This window comes from Microtus pennsylvanicus, chromosome Y (assembly GCF_037038515.1).
Source record: "Microtus pennsylvanicus isolate mMicPen1 chromosome Y, mMicPen1.hap1, whole genome shotgun sequence".
NCBI lineage: Eukaryota > Metazoa > Chordata > Mammalia > Rodentia > Cricetidae > Microtus > Microtus pennsylvanicus.
The window spans coordinates 2,575,140-2,596,189 of record NC_134602.1 but is presented as its reverse complement, the minus strand read 5'-3'; the positions used below and the strand labels follow the sequence as shown (position 1 = coordinate 2,596,189).

Genomic DNA, 21,050 nt, shown 5'->3' with positions numbered 1-21,050 from the left:
ATTTTAAAGCAAACCTGTAATTATTTGTATTTAATCGAAAGAAATTTTACCTGTAATGACCATTGCCCATGGCCGGCTGGGGAGGCAGTCGAGCTGAGCTGCACTTTCTGAGCTCCATTCGCTCACTCACTGAGGGCACCTCTGGGCTGTGTGGAGGGTGGGGGGAAGAGGTGCCAGAAGAGAGCTTGCCAGCTCCTGGCAGCCATGCAGCAACCAGTAGCTAGGAGGCAGCTAGCCAAAAAGCCGCACTTCAGGTGCAAATTATGGGCGTGGCTGATCAGAAGATGTAATTAACCAAACCAACTTAATATAATATTCAACTTTAATAAACAGAAGATAGGAAACTTAAAAAACCAGGGATTCAGGAGAGCAGGGACACATAGAGAGGAAACAAGAGCACATGGATGTTTATATTGGCTATGTTTGGCCCCAGGGGGATGCACCTTAAGCAGCATGTGATTGGCTGAAGTCCCCCATCATAAGTAGAAAGTCTATATCAGTAAAATCATACATAAAGAACTTGAAGAAATGTCACACAACCAACTTAACAGCACACATCGATAGGAATTAGAGTAAAAAGCAGCAAATTACCCTTGAGGAATAGATGGCAAAATATCATTAAGGTAATGAATAAACAATAGAATTGAAACAAAGAATCAATAAGATAAAAATTTAGTCCTTTGAGAAAATCAACATGATAGACAAACCATAAAAATAGTAACAAAAAGCAGAGAGAGAGAGTCCCAAATTAAGAAAATTTTAAAAAGGACATATTAACAGTTATTGAGGAAATACAGAGAAATTTCAGGTCATATTTCAAAAACGTAAGCTCCGCAACACTTGAAAATCTAAAAGAAATGGATAGGTTTCTTGATAAATTTTACATACCAAAATTTAACAAAACAAGATAAAACATTTAAATAGACATACAAATCCTAAATAAAGAGAAAATATCATTAAAAGTCTCCCAACCAAAGAAGTGTAGTCATGTGATTTCAGCTACAAATTCTATCTTAATTTCAAAGAAGTTATTAGAAAAAAAAACACCTCAAATTGTTTTACATAATAGAAACAGAAGGAATATTGCTAAAATCATTTTATTTAGCCAGAATTACAGTGATGTGGAAACCAAAAATGATGTAATGAAGAAAAAGGATTACATACCATTCTCTCTTATGAACATTGATACAACAATAAAATACTGGAAGTGAGAACCAAGAACACATCAAAAAATCATGCACCATGACTGTGTAGAATTCATCCTAGCATTGCAGTGATAGTTCAACATACAAAAATCTGTCAATGTTTTCAATTATATAAACAAAAGGAAAAAAAATCCTCTCATTAAGCTCTGAAGAAGCATTTGTTAAAATCAAATATTCCTTTATGATAAAGGTTCTTAAGGTGACAATGCTACAATTTACATGCCTAATCACAATAAATAAAATTTCCAGTAAATAAATAGCCAGTATCAAACTAATTCAAGAAAAACTCAAAATAATTCCAATAAAATCAGGGGCAAAATTCTGTTCACTCTCTTCTTATATTCTCAATAAAGTTCTCGATTTTATAGCTAGAAAAATAATGCAGAAGAAGAACATTGAGAGTATACAAATTGGAAAGCAAGAAGCCAAAATTTATCTAATTGTAGATAATATGATTGTATAAATGACTCCAAAATTTCTACCATGGAACTCCAAACACTGAGAAACATCTTTGGTAATTACCTGGATATAATATAACTCAAAAACTTAATATATCCCTATTATATACAAATAACAAATGGGCTGAGAAAGATATAAGTGAAACAACAATTTACAACAGCCTCAAGTAATATAAAATATCTCGGGCAAACTCTCTCCAAAAAATTTCAAAACCCATTTGACAAAAATGTTAAGTTTTAAAGAAATTGATTGGGGGAAATATCAGATATTACATCTACTTTCCTCAAAGACTAATTAAATGTAAAAACGGTGATCTTACCAAAAGAAATCTACAGATTCAAATCAATCTTTATCAAATATTCCATGAAATTCGTCACAGACCTTAAAAAACAACATAAACATTTATGTAAAATAAAGAAAATTCTGGATGAATCATAATCTGTGAATTCAAGCTCTATTATAGAGCTTTATAATAAAAATAATTATGTATTAGCATTAAAAACATGACCGTGAATCAATGAATTGAAGACTCTGATATCAATCCACATTTCTATGAGCATGTGATTTTGACTAAGAAGCTAAAATTATTCAATGGATAAATGAACGCATCTTCAATTATTGTGCTGATTTAAATGGATGTTCTTAGGTAGAGAAAGGCAAATGTATTCTTATCTATGATCCTGTGAAAAACTAAAGTCAATGTTGATCAAAGACTTCAAGATAAATTTAGTTACACTGAAAATTATAGAAAATGAAAAATAGCCTTGAATGCATTGTCCCAAAAGTCAATGTTAGGAGAATCCATTGCAGATCATATTTCAAGAATAAAGACCACACTCCTCTTGTGTCACACACACTTATTCAGCTACTTGTTACTCAAACAAGACACATGCAAAATTTGCTCTTTGTTAGGAGGACTAACCTAAGAAGTAAGATTAAACTAAATAGATGAAGTAATTGAATTAATAATTGTTCCAGTACAAAACTACAGTAATACACTGAAAGCAGAAAAATACACACCTACACATAACAGATTACAGAGCAATCAATTAAGCTCTCTCTCCTCTCTCTCTCTCTCTCTCTCTCTCTCTCTCTCTCTCTCTCTCTCTCTCACTCTCTGTATTTCTCTTTCTTTCTCACACTCTCTTTCTCCCAAACACACACTCACAACCACATAAACAGAATGTAAAATGACACCGATGCGCTATGTTCAATGCCAAAGGAAACTAGACATTACAATTTTCTCTAATTCTTAGTACTTTGCTTTTACCCTTAGTAATGCTTTTGATATCCCAAGAAGAACTCTTTCCCTTACTAAGTCATGAGTCTAGAGATGCAACATGATTACTACTAAGAAAACTGGGAAGCTACTTTGAGAAGTCCACTCTCTCTTTGGCTGAAACTATGTTGTCCTTCCTCCTTAATATGATGAGTCTTGTCAACAACATTGTTGCCAAAAACAACTCTTTATTCTTGAGGACAAATATGAGGTCTCAGCAGGAGCTTGTTTTGTAATTTGTCTAAAATACTGTGCCATATATCTTGACCCAACAGTTTTTTTTCTGTTTTAACAGAAGAAGAAATAGTTGATTAAATAAGGCCCTCTGCAATTCAATATCTTGGTAAACTTTATTTGTTTGTGGGTCCCCTATCAGTGGGATTACAATCTGATCTTTATGCATGAGCTGATATAGTGGAACATTTTCACTATGGTTGGATACCTACTCAAACCTTGATGTAGAGGAAGGATCTTGGTCTTAAGCTCAACTTGATATGTCAAGCTTATTAGCATTCATGTTATGCCTGGCACTTCCTGAAAGTAGGAAAAATGCATAGGGTGTAGGCTGGATGTTATTGGATGGAATGAAAAGTGAGAAGGAATGAAAAACTGTACATGGTATGCAAAATAATTAGAAAAAAATAGAAATGAATAAAATGAGAAATATTTTGTTGTGAAAAGTAGATCAATTCTTTTTCTGATTGCTGGATAATATGTTCTTATAACTTTAGTAACCTTACAGTATTATGTCTTTTGGAGGCTTCCCCCATTTTCCCATCTTTATTTCCTCATAACAATAGCTAGGACATCCTATGTTTACTACAGACAATAATAATACTGTGATTTCTTCAAAATATTTAGGTAAAGCAGGTCCTTTTGTGTATGTGTTGCTTTCATTAGTGAATAAAGAAAATGCTTTGGGCCTACAGTAAAGCTGTAGAAGAACATAGCTAGGTGGAGAAAAGTAAACAGATCTCAGGGGGTGCAAAGGCTGTGCAGGATGGAAGCCCTAAGCGTCTCTTAGTGCTGACCACCATATCTGGGGGAAGGAGCCACACTCTAGGGTAGGTAATGCCTGAGAGATTATAACTTTATCCCAATATAGCCTTATCCCTATTGGTCTGGGCTCGAAGGCAGCAAACCAACCACAGGCACAACACACAGCCACCCAGGCAGCTTGCCAAAAACATGCCCACACAACTAAAAGCACAGGGACCCTTTCTCTGTAATGTTACATGCTTCTCCTAAAAGGGCCACTTTAGACTTATACATTAAAAATGGTAAATCAAGGTTTCTATCGGTGGTAAAAATCTGGGGGAAAACTGTGGCATCATGCCGAACAGGCATCGCCTTTGGGAAGGCTGACAGGATTCCCCTTCACTGCTCCGCCTTCCACTGGATCCACTTTATCAGGGATGACTGCAGGAACTTTTTCCAGAGACTCAGCCTCATCCTTAGGAACTTCCTTGATCATGCATGTCAGCTGGCTCAGAACTCAAAGCGGAGCCTCTTGGCCCTGTGGAAAAACACATACAGCTCCCCTGGATCTTGCCACCACAAGATCCGGTCCATACCATTTGTTATCCAATACATTTTTCCACATCACATATTCCTTTTGTTCCATAGGGCCTGCTGCATGCTTTTCAGCTGCTGTAGTACCCGACTCATTCAGGTTTACAAAGGTAAGTGTGAATAGAGCAAGGGAGATTCTTTCCCTGGGGGAAGCAGATTCAGCTATTCCCCCTTTTTGTTTTTGTAGAATCTCTTTAATATTTCTGTTGGCTCTCTCCACAATACCTTGTCCTTGCAGATTGTATGGAAGACCCGTAATGTGGGTCACCTGTAGCTGTGCACAAAATGCACGAAATCCATGGGAGGTATATGCCTGGCCATTGTCTGTCTTCAGGCGTAGGGGTTTTCCCCAGGCAGCCCAGGCCACAAGACAATGTGTTTTTTACATGAGTTACCTTTTCTCCTGCTAGGGGAGTGGCATGAATAATGCCCGAAAAGGTATCCACTTATACATGCAAATATTTTAATTTGCCAAAATCAGGCAGATGGGAAACATCCATTTGCCACAACGCGTTAGGTTGCAGCCCTCTAGGGTTGACCCCAACATTAAGGGGGTATAAAAAGGTCACACATGAAGAACAGGCTTTAACTATTTCTCTGGCTATCTGTCTGAAAATATGAAATTTTTTTTCTAAGGGTATTGGCAGGCACATGCCAAAGCTTATGAAAATCTCATGCTAATTCTACAGGGTCCGAGACAACCAAAGCTATGGACCAGGTAAGGCAGTCAGCCAAATCATTGGCCTCAGACATGGGTCCTGGAAGCAAAGTATGAGCCCGAATATGTCCAATGAAAAAGGGATTATCTCTTTGTAAAATGCATGCTTGAATTTGACACAAAATATTGGAAACTGTACTTGAATTTCTAACAAAGGCAGCCACCTCCAATGAGGCAACAGCATTCACCACATATTTAGAATCTGAAAATAAATTGAAGGGTTCTGAAAATCTTTTAAAAACTTCCAGCACGGTCACACATTCCGTGACTTGCGGGGAATCAGGTCAAAAATCAAGTAAAATGGGATCCCTACCTTGAATTACTATGGCACCTTTGCCAGTTTTGGAGCCATCAGTAAAAACAGTCAAGGCCATATTAATGGGCTTTTTATTTTATTATTTTTTTTAAAGATACACATGGATTTTATGATGCCAAATCAATTCACTTCCATTTAACACCACACACCTTACATCCACAATAACAATATCCTCCTGGAAATACAAAAATAGACTTCCACAACGGTGACCGTTACCAGGTAAATGGGGAGGAGACCACAAGAGGACATAATCTGGACTAACAGAGGGATAGGATTATCCTCAAGCTAAGATACATAGCTCAATAAAAACAATTAAGAAGGCTCAGGCATTAAAATTGATATGTAAGAAAAAGTTGTAGTGAAATATGTTATTACATATAACTAGTATATACTAATAAAAAATATGTTGGCTTAGCATGGTAGCACATTCCTTTATAATCCCAGCACTTGGAAAGCAGAGACAGGTTGATCTCTGTGAGTTTGATAGCCTGGTCTACATACTGAATTCTAGGTCAGCCAGAGTGATACAGTAAGGCATCGTCTCAAACAAATAAACAACAAAAAGAACTGATATCCATAAAAATATGCTTTAAATCTCCAAATATTTAAATGTAACCAGTTTTAAAATATTAATATTTAATTTTTAAAGGTAACCTTAGGAAAATACACTAAGTTCCTTTCTACAAAATTTAATAGGGGATGTCTTGGATAATGATTATCAATAAGGTTAGGAAAGATGCAAACCAAAACAGCCCATTCATTTACTGTAGCTGCCAATGTCTCCACCTGTCCCTTGGTATAGGGAATAATCAATTTATCTGGCATGGTAGCAAAAGATGTTAAACAATGTTTTATCCCCAATACCGCTTGAGAAGCAACCAACTCGGGATAATATTGAATGGTTTTGGTACCTGAAGTATTACCATGGATCCACCACAAGGGGCCGTCTTGCCATAGCACTCCAGTAGGGTAATGTGCAGTTTTTAAGATGCATAAGAATATGGGCAAATCAGGATCGACTCGGCACAATTGTGCCTTAGTCATTGCTTTCTCCACCTGTTTTAAAGCCTTTTCAGCCAAGGGGGTCAAAGTTCTGTTCGAATTAACATTTGGATCACCTTCCAAAATAGAAAACAAGGGCAACAACATTGCCCGGGGGATGTTTAAATACCCCCTAATCCAATTAATATCCCCCAATAATTGTTGAAAATCATTAAGTGTCCTCAAATGATGGGTGCGAATGGAAACCTTTTGAGGGGTCACTGTCAAAGGGGATATAACTGCCCCCAGAAATTTTATAGCAGTAGTCTGTTGGATCTTATCTGGTGCCAAGACCAGGCCCCAACATGTAGAAAAATGAAAATAGATCTACATCCATCTCCATGTACAAAACTTAAGTTTAAATGAGCCAAAGGCCTCAGCATATAAAAATTATGTTGAACCTCACAGAGAAAAATTTTTGAAGCACATTTTGCCAGGTCTCAAACACAGCCTCAGTGGCACAAACATTGTGAGAAGCCATAAATTATATCTCCTGAATTGAGAAACTTTTGTATAACAAGGCTATATAGTGGGAAAAGATCTTTACTTATTATAAACCCATTTTAAAAATATAAGAACTCAGGAAATTAGTTATTAAAAATTTAATCCAAAAATATTTATTACAGGCCTAAACTGAAAACTCTCAAACGAACTAAAAATGACTGACATTTAAAAAATTTTTCCTTTAGCCCTCAGAGAAATGCAAACCAAAACTCTGAGACTTTATCTTATCCTTGTAGAAATGGCCAAGATTAAAAATTATTGTTAACAATTTATACTTAAGAAAATGTGGGTAAAGAAAAAACTCTATTGCTGGAAGTGTAAACTGGTGCTGAAAGTGTGAACTGACAGTCACCTTTGGGTCACACATAGTATTGAAAAACCTGGATGAATCCAGACTCTCCCAGCAGCGAGAGAAGAACCAAAAATCCAGGGCTAGCCGCTTCAGCGACCCTGCCCTAGGAACCAGCCAGAAGACAAAGCCAGACCTGTAATCCTGACAACAATCCTGAGAAACAGTGAGTTTCCTCCTTGTGATTATCAGCTTGCTGTCTTAGGAACTAACAGATTACGACCTTGGGAGTGGTCCCAAGGCAACCACCTGTGGATTTTTTGGAATTTATGACCCTTTTGGACCACTGGGCCTTGGCCTCCTTTTTTAAAAAGTCTTTCTCCTGGTACTCGGGGTTGAACTCCTCCCCCGCCAACCAAGGCCACGTGTGTGACCTCACCAAGGATGGTCTCCTGCGAGCCATGCAGGGGCCCGCGCCATCCCAAGACCCGAGTGAGAGTTTCCCCAGCATTGGAAGTCTCCCACTATGTCTATTTATTTAAAATTAGGCAAATATCTACCTCAAAGCTTAGCAATACCCTTTTTGGGCCTAAATACAAAGTTGTTTAATCACAAGAACAGGCGCTCAGCCGCTCAGCCTTGCTTGGAGGCTTGGCTGAGCAGAGTGGCTGGGCCCGACCATTGAAGCTGGTGAGCCTTACCACAGTTGTGCCGTGCTTCTATGCCCTGAGGCCCACGCTGGGAGTGGCCCAGCATTCTAGCCTGTGGGTCCTCAAGGCAGGTCCTGTATTTGCAGCTTTGCATCTTGGAGCCACAGCTGTTCACATTCTACAAAATCTGGAGGCCTCGGTAACTCAAACCAGAAGAATATAATTCCCTTCCTTAGCATATCTTGTTTAGCGGCCAGATCTCTACCAAGCCTATCATAGGATGACACATTAAGATTACCAGAGGCGGCTTTCTCCAGCTCTTCCTCCTCCTGAGGGTCTAACTCCTCCTCAGATCGATCCAGGCCCACAAATTCCTCGAGCACTGGATAGAGGGGACATTCCCTCTTCTCATTAACCTCCCTTTTAGGGAGAATTGTATCAGGATCCTTTTCTTTTACTTTTTTTCTTTCAGGCCTATTCAAGTTTCCTCCCTTTGAATCTGAATCTGAAAAACTGTTCTTGTGTTTAATTCGGGCCTTTTGCCCCTCTCTCGGAATGTTCACATTGTTCCCCGCTCTGAGGTTGCGGCCAGACTTACAGCAGTGCAACCAGAGACAGCAGGCTAGTACAAACACCACAAACACCACGAACACGAGACCAAACACCCAAGAACCCACTCCTGCAAACAGCATACTTGGGGAGACTGAAACCAGCATACTGGGAGAAACTTACCTACGTTGCCACTCCACGTGTTGAGTTCAGAATCCTCTTCGGCCCTTCGCCTGGCGACCAAAGTTCCCAGGTTTCTGGCACCAGCTGTAGCGGACTTCTTGACCGGTAACGGAAGAAGGACCACCACACCAGGATTCCACTCAGATCATGCTTTACTGGAGTGCCCTTGATTGATGGTTAGCAGGAAAGGAGGGGGCAGGAAAGCGAGGGACAGGGAGCAAAAGGGTAGGGAGCGAAGGGGAGAGGCAGCAGGAAGTGAAGGGGAGCAGAAAGCGAAGGGAAGGGGCGCACTTAGGCAGCCGCTTAAATAGGGAATTGGCACACGGGTCGCCCTGTGATTGGCTGCCACCAACAGCTGACACCAGACCGCATCGGGATAGGCTCAAGAATCCACATCCACCGCGCATGCAGGAAGCGGGGAGCGCAGCTCTCAGTGAATAGCCAAATATGGAGTTGTTTGTAACCAACAAGACAGGATGTCAGTGCCATCTTGTATTGGCGATCCTGTCCGGCTCACTACATTTATTCACTGAACAATAAAAGCTACATGAAGACAAAAGGCCCTCCCACACCAGGTCACTGTAAGTTGTAGGTCATCCTGGTCTACAGAGTGAGTGTGAGGACAGCCAAAGAAACACAGAGAAACCATGTCTCCAAAAAAAAAAAAAACCATAAAAAAAAATAAAAAAGGAGTTTCAGTATATTTGAATATAATTTTCTGATGTAAACCCTGGAGTCATTGAAACATGGACAGATGAAAGTATTCTGATTGTGCAATTTTAAACAACATTCAACCCAGCCACTTAATAACTCAAAGCAAAGCAAATGCACAAGATATTCATGAACACATGATGAATACATCCCAATTACAGATGAGATCTTTCATGACAACCCTGGAGAAACACCAAACTCTTTTGGCTATGTTCATGATATTTCTCTATCTTCCGAACACAGTCTACGAACGTTCTGGACTACTGGCATTCACAAGGACAAGCTTGGAGAACTCAACTGGAGTCAACTCTCATCCCTCATATATATATATATATATATATATATATATATTCAGCTCCATACAGGAAATATATATATAGCATGGAGCTGACAATTGGATACATTTATGTGGTTGTTGTGCCTGTAGTGGTAGGCTCAAAACCTGAATTGAATTTACCGATCCTGATCCCAATGCTTATTGCAACGTGAAGCAGGGATTGGAATTTGAACCTAACCCCAATGTGATAAAACATGGTCTGTTGACTCCCATGCGATACCTGCTTCTTTCTTCACGGAGAAAGAGTGATAAAGAGGTGGTATATGGAAAGTGGGTAGAGTGATCTGGAAGACAGAAGATAATTTGTAGCAAAATATGGATGATATGGGTGTAAGGGGAGATAGGGAGAGAAAAGTTAGAAGGGAAGGGGGGGACTTGGAGAAACAGGAGGATTGGGATAAAGGAAGGTTGTACAGGGGAGCACGGAACCACAGTTCTTAGTTAAGGGAGACAATTTAGGGAGGGCAAGAGACTTGACCCTAGAGTGGCTCCCAGGAGACAGCCCGAAATGAAGAAGCAGTCACAGCCTACAAATATTCTTTGGCTCTGCTTCGTGAGTGCTGGGATTAAGGCATTTTCCTCCTTCAGATTGATGATGTTGGACAGCACCCAAATTTGAGAAAAATCACATTATCCATCAAGCTCAGTCTCATCTGTGAAATGGCTTAAATTGTTGCTGAACACAGGAAAGAATACCGCACTTACCCTGTGGTTAATAACATTGAGATTTTGCCTCTTAGTCAAGAGATTTACTTGTCTTGCATGAGGACATTAAATAGCAATAGTCTTTTGCAGGTATTTCTCAGACTATATTCACAGAAATTTGGTAACCTTGCATTAGGTAATAGCTCCCGTGGCTAAGCCATTTCCATGGCTTTATTGTTGATTGGAATTGGAAATTCACTTAAAATGTGGGTTCACATTAAAAGGTGTACAATAGTATGACTTCAGAACCTTAAAATACTCAAGTATACCACTGCTACTCAGCTGTTCTCTGCTTCTTGAGCCACTGATATGAGTAGAGAGTGTTTGACCAGGGTTCCCATACAGCCATTATAACCTAAGAGTCTATCATTATATTGTAAACATGCTAAACCAACCACATTCACTCATGTTCTCTAACTCTATCCTCCTTTAGTTTATCAGAACCTCTTTCTGTGGTGTTACTAGTTTTATACCCCTTATACCACATTTAAATACTATAGAGTCTAGCACACATGTAAGTGAAAGCATCCCTTTCATGGCCTTTCATGGCTCATGGTACACTAATGAGCACTTAAATATATATCTCGCATATTTCCCAAATAGAGATATTAGTTGTGTGCCTCTGAATCAATCATCCCATTGTAATTCAACAGGAAAAAAAATGTGCTTCATACTCTTTGTTTAATGTGAACTTGACCCCAAGGTCAAGCTACAAATTAGTAGAAAAAATTGATGAGTGGATAAATGTTCACATATGAAGAAATACTGATAGACAATAAGGAACAGAATAATACATATCTTCACTTAAATGGTGCACACACACACAAGGACATGTACAGGAGATAAAAAATGATACCTAGCTCAAAAGCTCACATGCTCACATATATTCTTTGCCTTTGATAAACAATGGTGAAGATTTTCTTGAGATTCTTAATATGTTGCCTTCTTTTCCTTGGGAAAAGCTTATATTACTCTCAGATAAAGTCTACCCCTTGCCAAGTCATGAATATACAGAGGCAAGTTGTTCAATGTTGAGATCTATAGAAAAAGAACATTTTTTCTTTGATAACATGACATCTTCACTATTTACCAACCTACGTCAAGAAGGCCTCTTTTTCTGACAAGTTTTCTTTACTCAAAATATTAGGTCTCAATAGAGACTTGTTATTTAATTTAATGTCCTTAAATGATGATCTGTTCCTGTCATAATTGAAGAACTGTGGATGCCAGAATGCAGGAAGAAGGATACTGATGTCCATGGGAAGAAAATAAATACTGTGCATGGTATGTAAAATAAATAAATGAATCTAATATAGAAAAAGGAATAGATAACCATGGTTGAGCAGGGTAGATATATCTCTTTTTTTATCACTAAACTATAACTGATGCTTAATTATACAACTCTGGATCCTTGTGTCTGTATGTGTTTTATACTGTAAGCACATCTTGGTTTTTGGTTTCATCTTAAAACTTGGAGAGAGCTGATAGTAAATATATCACCATATAACCACTACATACAAGAATCACAGTGTGATACCTTCTGTTTATCTGAAGCTTGACTTCCTCCCCAGAAGACATACATAAAATGATTTCGCACCTGCCATTATATGGATTTGTGAAGTCAAACCCTATCTTAGTCAATAATTAGGCCCCATGCTACCCATTATTCCAACTATGATTTCCCTGCATCTTCACTAAGAAGGCTATTTAGCGATGAAATTTCATGGACGGAAAGATTTTAAAATTTTGAACATTACTGTACTCCAGAGAAAGTAGGAGTGAATTGTCACAAATTAAAATAGATCAGGTGTTTCAGCACACAACTTTCTTAAGTAAGCTACAAAGATTTTTAAATCTGGAAAAAATAAACTCCTACTATTCCACATGTTCTCAAAAGTATCCCACACAAGTTTGAATGTCTCTGCTTCTGCCTGTGTTCTCCCTGACACATGGTACAGCAATTTTACAACATGGTGCTGCTCATTCACAATCGCTAGCGTAGAATCAGGCCTAACCAGTATTTCAAGCTAGAGGGCACCCTTCACATTGTATTGATAATGGACATGGACATGCTGTTGGCTTGCAGAAACATTGTCTTTCATTTTCTTTTTGTATGAACTCAATCTTAAATTTATTTGAAGGATGACACTTGAGAATCTGAAAAAAAATAGAGAGAAAGGTAGTAAAGAAAGTATGAAGGAAACCAAAACAAAAAAGAAAAAGGCCAGGTGGAACAGTATATAATCAGACATGTAAAGGATTAGGAGAGAATAAGAGATGCTCAATGATGTAAAGTGGTCAGAAGGAAAGAAGGTAGGAAAGAAGAAGCAAAGAAAGCCAAAGGTTGGAGTCTGGAAAATGTTTCATTAAAATTATTTAAGGAAGTATATATATATATATATATATATATATATATATATATATATGTGTGTGTGTGTGTGTGTGTGTGTGTGTGTGTGTGTGTGGGTGTGTGTGTATACACATATATACACATATATATACATATATATATACACACATATATACACATATATATATATGGATCAAGAACTGATAAATGTATTAATATATATTTAATAGCTATATAATCATAACAAAAATAGGAAAAGCGTCATGACTCTGCTATGAATTGAAGATAGTTGGTTTTGTAGACACATATGGAAAGGATTTTGTTGTATTTTTTATCACATAAAGGAAGCACTATTAGTATTTAATGAATGACTATGATATGCTGTAGGACTCCCCTCTGTATCATGTGAGTGTGTTTTATTATAATTGGTTAAAAATGAGGCCATTTTGGCCTATGGCAGGGCATAAAAAATTTAAGCAAGACAATTAAACTGAATAAGGAAAATGCAAATCAGGCAGATAAAATATAACCACTCAAGAAGCAACATATGAGATAACAAACCATGCATCCTGTCATAAGATGTAAAATAATACGAATAGTTTAATTTAATATGTAATTGCTTGCTAGGAATATACCTGAGTGGATGGGCAAACAATACCGTAAGTATGGAGCTTTTACAGGATTATTCTGGTTTGGGTGGCCAGTCAGAAAACGTGCAGTCTATATTTATAGTTTTATTTCCTTTGAGAGATTGTTTCTTTGAGTCACAGAATGTCTAACCTTGCTTTTTTTTCTTCGTTTTTTTCTTTTTTCTTACATCTTTGTGAAGTGTAACTAAATATGTTAGTTGAAGCTTCCTGGTGTTTCATTCACATGCTTTAGCATATTTATTGCCAGTTTTTTTTAATTTGATAAGTTTTTTATACTGGTAATATTTTGTAAGCATTGAGAGTACATTTGGTCATATCTTGAAGGATTTTTTTATACACAAGACTTGAGATAAACAATTTAAGAACATAGTTATAAAAATTCTCATTTAGAAAAGAAGCATGGAATGCTTTAAGCTCCAAGGTTAGAGGACAGAATAACAAAGAGCTATTGAAACCCAGGTTATGAGGAATAGGAGGGTTTAGAGAGGTCGTAAACACTCAGACACACTCTTTGCGACATTTGTAGTCAATTAATATTGGATCTCTGCTAAGAAGATAAGAAGAAAACTTAGGCAAATTCCAACATTGAATGAATTCTTACATATACTTCTGAATTTCTATAATTTTTCTTTTCTTTTTTTCCACGTGTGATCGAGTTTATTGTAGAGAAAGTTAACAGAGACTGTGGTTGTGTAAGAACAGTCAGACACAGAACTAACGTGGGCTTAGCAGCCCAGCCATGGGTCTGCCCGGTTCTTCCGCATCAAGAAGTTAATCTTTCGAGCCATTTCCATGTTGTAGATCCTCCGGCATGTTTTATAGCTCCCCCGCTGGCGGCAGCGGCAGGGCTTCTCATAGAAATGCCGCTGCTTTATGACCTCAGTAAGCCTGTCACTAGTGAGGCTTCGAGGAGGAAACCTGGAGCCGCCAGAGTGCCAGGCAAGCGTCGTGCCAACGCAGTAGTCCCAAGATTATAATCCAGCTCACGGAGAGTCCACACCTCCTCTGGAGGCACCTGAACACACATGGCATAGGTATACATACACCTGTTCAGGGGCCTGTATGCACCTTCCACGTTCCCCTCCTGAACCATCACAGTCCTGGCAATGAACTTCAGGTGTTTAGCCATGGCCTCGCTTTCAAATCTTCATTCTTCGGGACCTACAGGCTGCGGCTTTAGCATTAGGACTCCAGCTATAATTTTTCTTTACTACTGAATCTGGTCAACAGAAAAACTAGGAGACCCTGCTTTCAGAATAAAATACTCAAGTATAATAATGTACATAAGCTTTTCCCTGCTTATATATGTTTTGAGCCAACTCTCTTCCTGTTTCTTTAAAGAAAAAATAACAATATTATGCCCTCTGCACGTGTGTGACAGTTGTATAGCTTTTCTGTAGGTACATCCCCAAGAAATGGAGACAGAACTTGTCTCTGGACAAGAACTGAATTTTTGGTTCCTATTTCCCATGCTGAGGAAACTCTTCAAGCTTTGATACAGGGATAGACCCTTGGTAATAACCTCAATGTAATAATCCAGTCTATGCTGACAGACAGGGGTTCTTGGCTTATTTGGAAAGGTGGAAGAGTTGGGATTAGACTTGCAGGATGTGGGCAAAGAGAATATCAACCTAAAAGTTATACTGTGAAAATTATGGATGATATGTAAAATAAATGAAAGGAAAAATGAAGACTATCAATATGTTGAGGATAGATATGTCTATTTTATGATTGTTGGGCTATAACCTGTGTTAAACTCAATTATCTTTCAGTATATTTTCTGTGTGTTACTTCCATCATGTGTGCAGTTTTCTTTTTATTAAAACTTGAATAGTGCTAATAGTATATGTGTCACCCTACATCTAATATAAAACAGAATCGCTGTGTTATGACTTCTAAATTTTGGGCATTTTCTTTCTCTCTTGAGGACAGACAAGCAATGCTTTCTTTCTTGCCATTTTATGGACTTGGTGAAACTAAACTTATGTTATAAGTATACCATTTGCTATGCATTACTCTACTTGGAATCAGGCAGTATCTTCACCAGGAAGGCTCAGCAGATATGGAAAATCATAAATTGAAGGCTTTGTAGGTTTGAACCTTGCAATTCTATGATAGAATTTGAGGTTGTGGGGCTGAAATGCCACATAATTAAAAATGGATCAGATATTTCAGCATTTAAATATGTTAGATAAGCAACAGATTCATTTAAATCTGAACACATGGGACACTTCCTACTCCACAGCTATAAAAACACTCCACCACAGCATGGTAGTCTCTGTCTTCATTTAGGTTCACCCTGAAAGTCAGCAGAGTGTTTTTGCTATTGATACTACAAATGTGGTAGTAAAACCAAAAGCTCCATCTGCAATCAAACCTATAAGAATCCCTTTACATTATATTATTAATGGTGATGGTTTTTTTTTTTTTTTGTTTGCAGAAAAATTATCTGTAGTGTAATTGGTCTGTGAAATCAATCTTCGGCTGTCATAAAGGTAGACATTTACAAAAGAAAAGAGAAAAGATGAACGAAAGGAAGAAGAAGGAAAAAAGAGAGAAAGAAGAGAAAGAACGAAAGAAAGAAATGAAAGGTTTACGAAAAATGAGAGGGATGGGAGTCTGGCAGAAGCACAACTGGTTACCGGTTCTACTGCAGGCCATGAGCAAAGCAGTTGCCATGAGGCACTGCAGGGCCTTCCCTGGTGTGCTATGGCGGCGCTGGTGGCAGCGGCAGCAACAGCAGCTGAGGAAGCGGCAGTACTCGTGGCCAGGCCGCCAGAAAGGCAATGGCTCTGGCTGCACTGACATGGGGCTATCTGGGGTTCAGGAGAAAATGTTTGCGGGGCAGTCAAAGATCAATGCCTACATGAAGCCAAACAAGTGCTTAGGAATGTGCTACCCTTTTCAGGAAGAGAACTCAGTTGTACATTACGAGGTCCAATGCCAGGGGAAACCATTATCTGGAATCTCCAGGAAGCCAAAAGAGGAAAGAAATGCTGGAAATATGATCCAAAGTTCCGTGAAGTCCGATGAACAGAAGATAGAAGATGCCAGGAGAGGTCCCATGGCATCTTTTCCAAACCAAAAAACCGAAGCAGCAGATCCCCCGCAAACTCCACCCTCATCATGTGATTCTATCAAAACAGTGGCTCCCAAGCAGGCCCTGAAAAAACACCTCAAGGGCAAGCAGGCCCCTAAGAAAAAATTTCTAGGGAAAACACATCAGAAGAGAAAACTGACAGATTTACACCCAGTGCGAAGGAGCTCCAGGAAGAGCAAAGCTGAGCTACAGTACGAAGAAAAGAAAAAAATTGATGAACTGATTGAGAGCGGGAAGGAAGAAGGCTTAAAGGTTGAACTCATTGATGGAAAAGGCCGGGGTGTAATTGCTACGAAGCAGTTCTCCCAGGGAGACTTTGTGGTAGAATACCATGGGGACCTCCTAGAGATCACCGATGCCAGGAAGAGGGAGGCTCTGTATGCTCAAGACCCCTCCATAGGCTGCTACATGTACTATTTTCAGTATCGGAGCAAAACCTACTGCGTGGATGCCACTCGAGAAACTAATCGCCTCGGAAGGCTGATCAATCATAGTAGGTATGGGAATTGCAAGACCAAACTTCATGACATTGATAGTGTGCCTCACCTCATCCTCATTGCCTCCCGCGACATTGCAGCTGGGGAAGAGATCCTGTTCGACTATGGTGACCGCAGCAAGGCCTCCATTGAGGCTTATCCTTGGCTGAAGCATTAACCATGTGGCATCCCTGTCTCCCTACCACCCTGCCTTCTTCTTCAAAGGAAAAAATGACCTCAATCTGAAATGATTTTTTTAAACACACTTACTCTTACCTAAAAAATTCAGATGTTTTCAAAAAGTCTATTAAAGATGGATTTTCATGTAGCATTTAAATATCTCCTACAGGTTTCCAAGGTGGACTTGAACAGGTGGTCCTATATTATGAAAAGTTTTATTTGAATTTTTTTTTATTGAGAAAAGGAAAAAAACACAAGTTTCTGCCTCCTCCCAGTTCCCATTTCCCTCCCCCTTCTCCCACCATTCTCCCCCTTTCCCTACTCCTCTCCCCATCCCTCTCCAGTCCAAAGAGCAGTCAGGGTTCTCTGCCCTGTGGTAAGTCCAAGGTCCCCCCCCCCCTCCGTACATATCTAGGAGGGTGAACATCCTAACTGGCTAGGCTCCCACAGAGCCAGCACATTAAGTATTATCAAAACCCCATGCCATTGTCCTTGGCGTCTCATCAGCCCTCATTGTTCACCATGTTCAGAGAGTTCGGTTTTATCCCATGCTTTTTCAGTCACAGTCCAGCTGGCCTTGGTGAGCTCCCAATAGATCAGCTCCACTGTCACAGTGGGTGGGTGCACCCCTCGTGGTCCTGACTTCGTTGCTCATGTTCTCCCTCCTTCTGCTCCTCATTGGGACATTGTAAGCTCAGTCCAGTGCTCCAGTGTGGGTCTCTGTCTCTATCTCCATCCATCAACAGATGAAGTTTCTATGATGATATGCAAGATATTCGTCAATATTGCTATAGGATAGGGTCATTTCAGGTTCCCTATCCTCAGCTGCCCAAGGAACTAACTGGGGACATCGCCCTGGGCTCCTGGGAGCCACTCTAGGTTCAAGTCTCTTGCCAACCCTAAGGTGGCTCGCTTAACTTAGAATTGTGCTTCTGTGCTCCCCTATTCAACCTTCCTTATAATCCCCATCATCCTTTTTCCTCAAGTTCCCCCAATCCTCCCCTTCTCCCTTTTCTCTCCCCATCTCCCCTTATCCTTATCCCACCCCACCCCCAAGATCCCAATTTTCTCCCCAGCAATTTTGTCTACTTCCCTTAGCCAAGAGGATAACTATATGGTTTTCCTTTTTTTTTTTTTTTTTTTTTTTTGTCTTTCGAGACAGGGTTTCTCTGTGGTTTTGGAGCCTGTCCTGGAACTAGATCTTGTAGACCATGCTGGTCTCGAACACACAGAGATCTGCCTGCCTCTGCCTCCCGAATGCTGGGATAGGGTTCACCTTCTTACTTAGCTTCTTTAGGTTAACCATTTGTAGACTCCGTGACCCTTATTTATGGCTAGAAACCAATTATGAGTGAGTACATCCCATGTTCATCTTTTTGGGTCTGGCTTACCTCACTTAGGATAGTGTTTTCTATTTCTATCCATTTGGATGCAAAATTCGAGAAGTCATTGTTTTTTACCGCAGCATAGTACTCTAATGTGTATGTATTCCACACTTTCTTCATCTATTTTTCCATTCAAGGGCATCTAGGTTGTTTCCAGGTTCTGGCTATTACAAATAATACTGCTATGAACATAGTTGAACAAATGCTCTTGTCATATGATAGGTCATCTCTTGGGTATATTCCCAGGAGTGTTGTTGCCAGGTCCAGGGGTAGGTTGATCCAGAATTTCCACAGAACCCGAAACACTGATTTCCAAAGTGGTTGCAAAAGAGTTCATTCCCACCAGCAATGGATGAGGGTACCCCTTCCTCCACAGCCTCTCAAGCAAAGGCTATCATTGGCGTTTTTTATTTTAGCCATTCTGAAAGGTGTAAGATGATATCTCAAAGTTGGTTTGATTTGCATATCTATGATTGCTAAGGAGGTTGAGCATAACCTTAAGTGTCTTTTGGCCTTTTGAAATTCTTCTATTTGGAATTCTATGTTCAATACAATGCCCCATTTTTTAATTGGGTTAAGTAGCATTTTAAAGTCTAGTTTCCTGAGTTCTCTATATATTTTGGAGATCAGACCTTTGTCTGTTGTGGGGTTGGTGAAGATCTTCTCCCAGTCAGTAGGTTGCCTTTTTGTCTCAGTGAGTGTCCTATGCTTTACAGAAGCTTCTCAGTTTTCGTAGGTCCCAGTTATTCAATGTTGCTTTTAATGTCTGTGCTCCTGGGGTTATACCTAGGAAGCGATCAGATTATGAAAACTTTTTTATTCTCATTGTTTTTGTGCTGTTATGCATACAGTTGAGCGTTTGTGCTTCCGTTGCAGTCGAGGACTGGGCATACACATTGACTTGTGTGAATATTTTTTAGCCAATGTATTGCAACAAGCTCTTCTTTCCCTCTGCTTTCTGCACAGTTTACTGAGCCTTGGGCTTGGAAGCTTTGCGGGGAACAGACTTCTTCCACAGGGAGAAAGAACATAATCACAATATAATCTTCAAATTATACAAAACTAACTTTACACAAAACAGTGGTTTGCATTCAACTGCAAAGATAGAGTCTAGAATAACCAGAATACATTGAGACCCAAAGAAATAAAAAATGGAGTGTTTAGAGAGGCCATAAATAACCAGGGACATGCTATGGAGCTTGAATAGTTAGGGTGACTTTTTTTTAACTGCCAAGAAGCCAGGAAAAGAGTTCAAGTAAGATTGCACTTTCACAATATCCATATATTGTTTCCCGTATTTGTATGATGTTGCTTTCCATCTATCGTGGGTCACCAAAAACACAGAGAAAATGATTTATGTCTCATCCTATTCTAGAACTCTAGAAGTCTGCATAACTGAACTAAAAACTAGACATTAAAATGGGGTCTATTGACATTTAAATACTTAAAACTTCACAGAATGAACTTTACCTTCTCCTAGAAAACTAAGATTTATTTCAATTGAAACACTGAAAAGGGAACAAAGGAAAGTGCTGCATATATTAGTTAAACAATTCTGCTTCAGGGTAACATGTCACTAAGAAGTCAAGCTATTATGACTTTGTTTTACTCACTTGGTTCATTTTGAAAAATAATTGTCCCCTTGACCTGGCTACGAAACAAGCCCACTTCCATAGACAAATCTAGACATGGGTGTTTCTCACAGCATGAGTCAATGGAAGATTGTCCAGTTTAAAGACTGCAGCAATATAATTATCAATTATTTCAATCTTGCCTCTAGTGAAATGGTACCACACAAATCTTGACACAATATATACAAAATATATATATAAAATAAATTCATAATTCGCAAAAACTCCAGTAGTCTCAGAAAGATATCCATTAACAGTGGAAAAACATACAGTGACCGGTCTCATACTGCACCAGTAACACACTGTTATGTATAGCACTCCAGGACCTGAGCTAAGAAGAACCTCAGCTATATCAGGAACACATAATCAACACGATATATAATGCTTAAAATTTCTTGTAAAATACTGACATTCTGGATCCAAGCTTTTAAATACCTTCAGATAGAGTATGTTTTGCATTTGCCATATTAGAGAAAAACAAACCCTAAAACAGCCTCACTCTAGTCTAAGAAATGGTTTAAAACTTTGTGGAACACAGGTTAAAAATGGAAAAATTACCTTATAGGAGATAATGTTGATTTCTTATGTATCTTACTCAAAAATTTTAATTCAGATGAAGAACATACACCAGCTGAAGGCATTGAATAGTCTTCACAGACTATAATCACTGAGATTAGGTGTCCTCTCTTTGGATAACACTTTCAGTTAACCAATGTCCAAGGTTTTGTTTTTGGGTTCATTAGGAGATTCACTTCCAATG

The 21,050-nt window shown here is 39.0% G+C and overlaps 1 pseudogene; it reads left to right on the top strand.

The window, feature by feature from the left end:
- Positions 1-16,177: 16,177 nt before the first annotated feature.
- Positions 16,178-17,272, top strand: LOC142842031 (N-lysine methyltransferase KMT5A pseudogene; annotated as a pseudogene).
- Positions 17,273-21,050: the final 3,778 nt, after the last annotated feature.